The following is a 9,023-nucleotide window of genomic DNA, read 5'->3' as shown; positions in this document are numbered from 1 at the left end:
AGTGCTGTAGTTTGTCAGTCCCTTGTGTAGACAGATATCCTTGTTGATGCTTTCCATCAGTATTTAAGACATTAGTTATTCCACAAATATCTAAATCTTGAATGCTTTTGTATCAAACTAACCTCAAGGCAAAGATCCTCCCTTCACCCAGTACCCCATCTTTTGAATGTCTGGCCCTTGGGCTGGCTGGTCCACATCCTGTGCAACTTGTCCTGGCCTATCACTCTCCAGATCTTCCTCTGTGTTTCTCTCTGAACTCTCAGAGGTCCTTACACTTTTCTGTGTCACCAGCTACACTCATGCCAGGTGATTTCAGCATCCATGTTGATTCCAACAGTTGTGCATTTGCTGCTGGGTTTCTGTCTCCCTGACTGTTTCAACATCACTCAGCATGTTACATTTCCAGCACACAGCAAAGGCCATGTCCGAGACCTTGTCTGCTTGACAGGTTTTGCCCCCTCCAACCTGCGTGGACTGGATCTTACTATCTCCGACCATCTTGCTATCCTGTGTAATGTGGCTGCCCCCCTAACAAAGTTGCATCAAAAATCTACCATTACATATAGGAATATTAAATCAGTCAGAACAACTGTTCTAGGAAATATACTTCAAACACAAAATCCAGATTCTCTTACCTCCTCAACTGAGGAGTCGGTGTCTCACACACTCCTCTCCTCCGGTCTTGACTCTGTTGCCCCTCTGAAAACTTGGACTGTCTCCTTCTCTCTGTCTGCTCCTTGGTTTACCCCTGTGCTGCACTCAATGAGCATGTCAAGGGCTACAGGGATGCCCTCTCCCAGGTCAGATCAGTTTACTGTACTAACCTCATCAACAACAGTAAGGGAAATCCTGGATCCCTCTTCCCCACTATCAACATGCTGTCTCGGCCTCTGGATCCCATCCCCATCACCGGCTCTGTGCAACGCAGCAATGTGTTTCTGGACTTCTTTCATTCAAAAATCAAACCCATCTGCCAGCAACATCAGTTATCTCTGTAATTCATTCCGTAACTAGTGGCTGACGGCTTTGGCCTTGTAAATATCGCACAACTGGGGTTATGTATTAATTGTACTTTTAACGGCCTGAACACATACTCAGACAAGACCACGAATATGGAGGAGGACACCGGCCAGCTAAAACCTGAAGTCGCTATGCTACGCCAGAAGGTAGACGGTCTGGAGGGACGACAACGCCGGTGTAATGCACGCATTGTCGGGATAAAGGAGGGACTGGAGACCAGCGGAGGAGGTCAGCAGCCTACTATTACCATCGCTAAACTACTGCAGGAGTTACTGGGCCTCAGCTTCACCCGACCCTAGACTGGGCTCACCGCGGCCTGCGGCACTCGACCAACAAAGGAGGACCCCCCCCCAGGATCATGGTGGTGGAGTTTCACTATTTCTCAGAGAGAGAGAGAGAGGAGGGAGGGAGGGAGAGAGAGAGAGGGAGAGGGAGGGAGCGAGGGAGGAGGTTTTCCGCAAAGCGGCCCGTTCAGCTCCGTTGAGCCTGCATGGCAAGAGAGGGAGCATCTTCCCGGATTACACCGCGGCAGTGGCGAAGAAGAGAGCGGCCTTCTCCGAAGCTAAGCGGCTCCTCCGGAGCTGCCAGGGCGTCAAGTTCGGGATCCTGTTCCCGGCGGTGCTTCGTATCACTTCATCGTCCGGCCAAGAAAAGCGGTTGGAAGGAAGAGCCATCTAAGGCGAGGGGTTATATCAGGGAGAATCTAAAGCCTCAGGACCATGTGCAGTCAGATGTTGATACACTCCAGTACATTGGCGGCTAACTGGTGTTGGCGGCTAACTGATATTAGCTGCTAAGTGCCAACAACTAGCGGAAGCAACTAGCTAAGACGCCAAGACAACAGGGTAACTTTATCTATTTACTTTAACTTTTGTAATTTGAGACTCACAGATAGTGTTACATTTTTCATTTAATACGAATGTTTCATACCTGCTGCCCATTTAAAAAGCTATTTTTCTGTTTTATCATTATCGTGTGTGTGCATGTATGTGTGTGTACGGATGCTAATTATTATTAGACCCGTAACAGTGCTTTGGTGACTTGCCAGAGCCTGCTAGGGTGACACAGAGCCTGCTAGGGTGACACGGAGACTGCTGGGGCGACAAAGAGCCTGCTGGGGTGACACAGAGACTGCTGGGGCGACACAGAGCCTGCTGGGGTGACACAGAGACTGCTGGGGTGACACAGAGCCTGCTGGGGTGACACAGAGACTGCTGGGGTGACACAGAGCCTGCTAGGGCGACACCCAGGTCAATGTATCTTACCTACAAAGGAACTGTATTATAACTGCTGTTATATGGGGGTTGATATATTTTCCTTCCTTTCTTTTTTTGTTAAAATTTTTTAATATGGGTGTTGATATATAGTTCTTAAGTACATACATACTTTTGGATTTAATATAATCTTAACAAGACCAATGTTCACCCTGGTTAGGGCTGGTTAGAGGGTTTTTATATGGTTATTTGCCATGTTATACTAGAAATGGGGGATGCGATCTCTAGGGAATTAGTAGATCAGCATGGGTTCTCAAGGCTCTGTTTTTGTTTTGTAGCTAGTAGGCAGGGACTTTTTGTTTTCTTCTCTCTTTTCATTTTTAGAAAAAATGTTTGACGCTCAAAATACAGGTTATCTTCGTTTTTTGAGCTGGAATGTAAAGGGAATTCACAATCCAGCAAAGCGTAGTAGGGTTTTTGTACATTTAAAATCTTTGAGAGCTGATGTCATGTTCTTACAGGAAACCCACCTTCGGTCAAGTGAACACACAAAACTAAAGAAAGCTTGGATAGGACAAATGTTCTGTTCCAGGAATGAGAACAGAACGCGGGGCACGGCCATCTTGATCAGGAAGGGTATCCCATTCGTTCCACTACTGACTATTTCTGACCCCAGGGGAAGGTATGTGATAGTGACGGGTAACCTGTATGGTACATGTGTGGCACTGGCAAATGTATATGGACCAAACTGGGATGACCCACTTTTTTTCTCTAGTTTCATAGCAGCCCTCCCAGACTTAAATAATTACCGATTAATATTGAGGGGAGATTTTAATTGTGTATTACATCCATATTTGGACAGATCAAACCCAAGACCTAATAGTAAAGTTTCGAAGGCAGGTGCTGTTATCCATTCATTTATGGAATCCTACTCTGTTTTTGATCCCTGGAGAAGAAACAACCCAACTATTAAACAATACTCCTTTTTTTCCCCAGTGCACCATTCTTACTCAAGGATTGATTTTTTTTCTCCTGGATAGTAGGGTCCTTCCTATGTTTAGGGGGAGCCAATATAATAGTATTGTTATTTCGGATCATAGTGTCACAGCCTCTCGCCCTTGACATCAAAGCGATCGCCCTTGACACCTGCTGACCCCCCCCCTTCCTTCACCCCGGTACACCAGCTGGTCACGCCCTCTCTCCCTTGACATCAAAGCAATCGTCCTTGACACCTGCTGACCCTCCCCCTTCACCCCGGTACACCAGCTGGCCATCAAAGCAATCGCCGCTCTCCCTTGACATCAAAGCGATCGCCATCACCCTTAAAAAGCCTCCACTGTGGACCAGTCTTCGCTGGAATGTTGCCATTCATGGACTTCTGCCTGCCTGTCTACCTGCCACCGAGCCAACTCCTGCTCTACCCCTGAGATCGGTCACTTCAATAAAGACTTGATTTCCCCCCTTACCTGGTTGTCCCGTCTGCTTTTGGGTTCTTTCCTGATACGTGACAGTACGTTCCAGCCACTATGGACCCAGCAGACCATTCCACCACAGACCTGGCCATGGTCTGCCAGGCTGTAGCCAACCAGGAATCGGTCCTCGGCCAGCACAGCCAGGTGTTACAGGGGATGGCTGACGCCCTCCGTGGGCTCAGCTCAAAGATCTCCGGAATCCAGACCCAACTTAGTGCCTCCGCTAGCCCGGGATCCGCCCCTCCAGCTTCGCCACCCCCAGGGCCATCAACTTCGGCTAAGGAACCATGGGTTGCCCCGCCCGATAAGTATGATGGAGATTTTGGACTTTGTCGCTCTTTTTTGATGCAGTGTGAGATTGTTTAACCAGCAGCCCCAGTCATATTCCACGGATGGAGCCAAAGTCGCTTACATCATGGGTCTTCTCCAGGGAAGCACCCTGGATTGGGCTACAGCGGTGTGGGAGATGCGGGCCTCCACTTCCTCATCCTACGCTGAGTTCACCACTGCTTTTCGCCTGGTTTTTGATCATCCCGTGCAGGGAAAGGATGCGTCAAAAAGACTGATCTCTCTCCGCCAGGGTTCCCGCAGCGTCGCTGACTACTCAGTTGAGTTCCGTACGCTATCAGCGGAGAGCGGATGGAACAACGAGTCCCTCCAGGCCGGCTTTTCCAGCGGGCTAAGCGAATCCATAAAGGACGAATTGGTTTCCTACCCCGAGCCTGGAGGGTTGGAGGAATTGGTTACCCTGGCCATTCGTGTGGACAACCGTCTCCGGGAGCGGAGGCGAGAGAGGATGCGCCGCTTTCCTGGTCACAACAACTTACCACGGGCCACACCTCCAAACTCTGGGGGCCGAGCTCGTTCGACTGAGGTTGCCATCCTCCGAGAAAGCCCGAGGTGTGACTCTTCCCCAGCTTCGGAGCCAATGCAACTCGGCCGCTTCCGGCTCAACCCAGAGGAGTTGAGCCGGAACAGCTCACCGAGAACAGCTGCTTGTATTGTGGTCAGCCTGGTCACTTTCTCGCCTCCTGCCCTCACCGTTCCGTCAAACTAGAGGCTCACGAGGGAGGGGGAGGATCCTCGTGAGCCCAACTGTCTGCCCTCTGTCTCCTCGTCCACGTACCCAGTTACAAGCTACCATCAGTTTTAAAGGTCAGCCCACTAAACTTTTGGCTTTAATTGACTCTGGAGCTGATGAAAGCTTTTTGGATGCAAGTGTTGTGAAGCAGCTAGGTCTTGCCACTGTGAGTCTGGACCAGCCTCTTGAAGCTAATGCCCTGGATGGACGTCTCCTGGCCCGGATAACCTCTAAGACCGAGCCTGTGCGCCTCCTGTTGTCGGGAAACCATCAAGAGGAGTTAAGTTTTTTCGTTATCAATTCTCCCTTTGTTCCCATTATACTTGGTCATCCCTGGCTGGTTAAGCATAGTCCCCATATTGATTGGTCATCGGCCAGAATTTCAAGTTGGAGTCCCGTCTGTCATGCCATCTGCCTCCAGTCTGCTCTGCCTCAGTCTGTCCCCTGTCAGGTGTCAAGCTCTGAGACCTCTGACCTGTCACTGGTGCCTCCAGAGTACCATGACCTCCAAGCCGTGTTCAACAAGCAGCAAGCTCTCTCCCTGCCTCCTCATCGCCCCTATGATTGCGCTATTGACCTGCTGCCGGGCGCTCCCCTCCCCAGCAGCCGCCTATATAGCCTCTCCAAGCCTGAGCGGGAGTCCATGGAGAGGTACATCAAGGACTCCTTGCCTGCTGGTCTTATTCGCCCATCATCATCACCCCTTGGTGCGGGGTTCTTTTTTGTGGCCAAGAAGGACAAGACCCTCCGGCCGTGTATTGACTATAGAGGCCTCAATAACATCACAGTCAAGAATAAGTACCCTCTGCCCCTCATGACTTCCGCTTTTGATTCTCTCCAGGGAGCCACAGTGTTCACTAAACTAGACCTCCGCAATGCTTACCACCTGGTCCGGGTACGAGACGGAGATGAATGGAAGACTGCCTTCAACACCCCCCTGGGACATTTTGAATATCTGGTGATGCCGTATGGTCTCACTAATGCCCCAGCTGTCTTCCAGAGTCTGGTCAATGACGTCATACGTGACATGTTGGATCGTTTCGTTTTTGTTTACCTGGATGATATCCTGATTTTTTCCAGAGACCTGTCAGAGCATGTCATGCACGTCCGCCAAGTCCTTCAGCGGCTTCTGGAGAACTGCCTTTTCGTAAAAGCAGAGAAGTGCGAATTCCATGCCCCTTCAGTCACCTTCCTGGGCTACATCGTGGCCGATGGGCAGGTGAGAATGGACCCCGCCAAGGTCAGAGCGGTTCTTGAGTGGCCAAGCCCGACCAGCCGTAAGCAGCTTCAGAGGTTCCTCGGGTTTGCCAACTTCTACAGACGGTTCATCCGCAACTACAGCTGCGTTGCGGCCCCACTAACCGCTCTTACCTCCACCTCCAGACCGTTCCTGTGGACCCCTGTAGCAGAGGCAGCTTTCCAAGCCCTCAAGCACCGCTTCACCACAGCTCCTATCCTCATCCAGCCAGACCCAACCAAGCAGTTCGTTGTAGAAGTGGACGCCTCTGAGATTGGGGTGGGGGCGGTCCTTTCTCAGCGCTCCAGTGAGGATGGCAAGACACACCCCTGTGCCTTCCTGTCTCGCCGTCTCTCCCCAGCTGAAAGGAACTATGATGTGGGGAATCATGAGCTCCTGGCGGTGAAATTGGCACTGGAGGAATGGCGACATTTTCTGGAGGGGTCTGAGCTTCCTTTTACAGTGTGGACTGACCATAAGAACCTGGAATACATCCAGTCAGCAAAGCGACTCACCACGCGCCAAGCCAGGTGGGCACTCTTTTTTGGTCATTTTAATTTTTCTTTGAGGTACAGACCTGGCTCCAGGAATGCCAAACCCGATGCTCTGTCTCGTGTGCATGGGGAGGTGTCTGAGCCCAAGCTCCAACCTGACACCATCATTCCCTCTACCTGTGTGGTTGCGGCTGCGGCTGTCACCTGGAACATTGAAAGGGAGGTCATGGCAGCACAACAGACTCAGCCTGACCCAGGTAACGGTCCCGCCGGGCGCTTGTTTGTTCCAGACGCTGTTAGATCTAACATGTTGCAGTGGGCTCACTCTTCCAAACTTACCTGCCATCCTGTAGTAACCCATACCCTAGCCTTCCTCCGCAGGCGGTTCTGGTGGCCTTCCATGACGGAGGATACTGGGTCTTTTGTTTCTGCCTGTCCTGTTTGTGCCCAGAATAAGCCCTCCACTCGGGCCAGTGCCGGTCTGCTGCGCCCCCTGCCTGTTCCACACCGTCCCTGGTCGCATCTGTCATGGGTTTCGTCTCTGGTCTGCCCGCCTCTGACGGTAACACCGTTGTACTGACTGTCGTTGATCGCTTCAGTAAATTTGCTCACATTTTGCCCTTGTCTAAACTGCCTTCGGCCCGAGACTGCGGATCTGCTGGTCAGGGAGGTTTTCCGGGTCCACGGTCTTCCCCGTGATATAGTGTCTGACCGTGGCCCCCAGTTCACTTCTGCTGTCTGGAAGGCTTTCTGCTCTGCCATCGGTGCCACCGTCAGCCTGTCATCGGGGTTCCATCCTCAGACCAACGGCCAGGCCGAGAGGGCCAACCAGGCATTGGAGACTGTCCTCCGCTGTCTGGTGTCTGCCAACCCATCCTCTTGGTCCTCACAACTTCCCTGGGTAGAATATGCCCATAACACCTTGCCATCGTCTGCTACTGGGTTGTCCCCTTTTCAATGCCTTTACGGCTATCAGCCTCCCCTTTTTCCTTCTCAAGAGGTAGACATCCCGGTTCCGTCTGTCCAGGCCCATGTCTGTCGGTGCCGTCGGACCTGGCGGCGAGCCCGTGCTGCACTGCTCAGGGCCTCCGGCCGTTACCAGCGCTTGGCGGATCGTCATCGCACCCCTGCTCCGGACTACTCCCCCGGTGACCAGGTATGGCTCTCTACCAAGGATCTACCCTTGAGATCGGACGCTAAAAAACTGTCCCCCAGGTATATTGGTCCCTTTCCCATTGTCAGAGTCATTAACCCTTCTGTGGTCCGTCTGAAGCTGCCCCGCACTCTCCGGGTTCACCCTTCCTTCCATGTGTCCTGCCTCAAACCTGTCTGTACCAGCCCTCTAGTTCCTCCGGCCCCCCCGCCCCACCTCCTCGTATGATCAACGATCATCCGGCTTACACCGTTCGTCATCTCCTGGACTCTCGTTGCCGCGGTCGCGGCCTGCAGTATCTCTTGGACTGGGGGGGTAATGGCCCGGAGGAGAGGTGTTGGGTCCCTCGTCGCCTTGACCTGGATGCGAACCTCATCCGGGACTCCAGGACGCACCCTGACGGGCCTGGTAGGTCGCCCGGTGGCGCCCCTCGGAGGGGGGGTACTGTCACAGCCTCTCGCCCTTGACATCAAAGCGATCGCCCTTGACACCTGCTACACCAGCTGACACCTGCTACGCCAGCTGACACCTGCTACACCAGCTGACACCTGCTGACCCCCCTTCACCCTGGCAATCACCCTCACCCTTAAAAGGCATCCACTATGGACCAGTCTTCGCTGGAACGTCGCCATTCATGGACTTCTGCCTGCCTGCCTACCTGCCACAGAGCCACCTCCTGCTCTACCCCCGAGATTGGTCACTTCAATAAAGACTGGATTCTTCCCTTACCTGGTTGTCCCATCTGCTTTTGGGTTCCTTCCCAATACGTGACAGAATCGTTGTCAAACTTGAGGAGGGCTAGGCATTAACAACTCAGACTTTGGTTCAGCAGGTGCTCTACTAGGACAACATCACATGTAGAGCTGTTACTTACGTATGTTCATCACACGAATTCACGCCAGTCTTCTTCGTTTCTCGAAATGCAGATGCTTGTTTTACCATCTTTAGGATTTGTACCACCGACCACGCATCAACTGTGAGGCCTTTCGTTTTAGATCAATTTCTCCGTGATGATCTCTTCTAAATTAACGTAGTAACATTTACAAACACAAGACTCGTGGCCCCTTTCTGCCTCACAATCTGCAAACGCACGTTTGGCGCCTGTAAACAAGGGAACAGGTCTATTCTTCCAGTCATCTAGGGCAGGCTTACACTAATCACATCCCTACGAGTTGTATTCTTACAGTGAATGTGTTCTCTGCATTTAACCATCCTGTTGTAAAGGAGCAGTGGGCAGCTGCAGCGCCCAAGGACCGACTCCAGTTCTTTCCATTGCCTTGCTCAGGGGCACAGACAGGAGTATTAACCCTAACATGCATGTCTTTTTGATGGTGGCAAGAAAACGGAGCACC

This window comes from Lampris incognitus, chromosome 1 (genome assembly GCF_029633865.1).
Source record: "Lampris incognitus isolate fLamInc1 chromosome 1, fLamInc1.hap2, whole genome shotgun sequence".
In the NCBI taxonomy this organism is placed as follows: Eukaryota; Metazoa; Chordata; class Actinopteri; order Lampriformes; family Lampridae; genus Lampris; species Lampris incognitus.
This window is presented reverse-complemented; position numbering follows the sequence as displayed.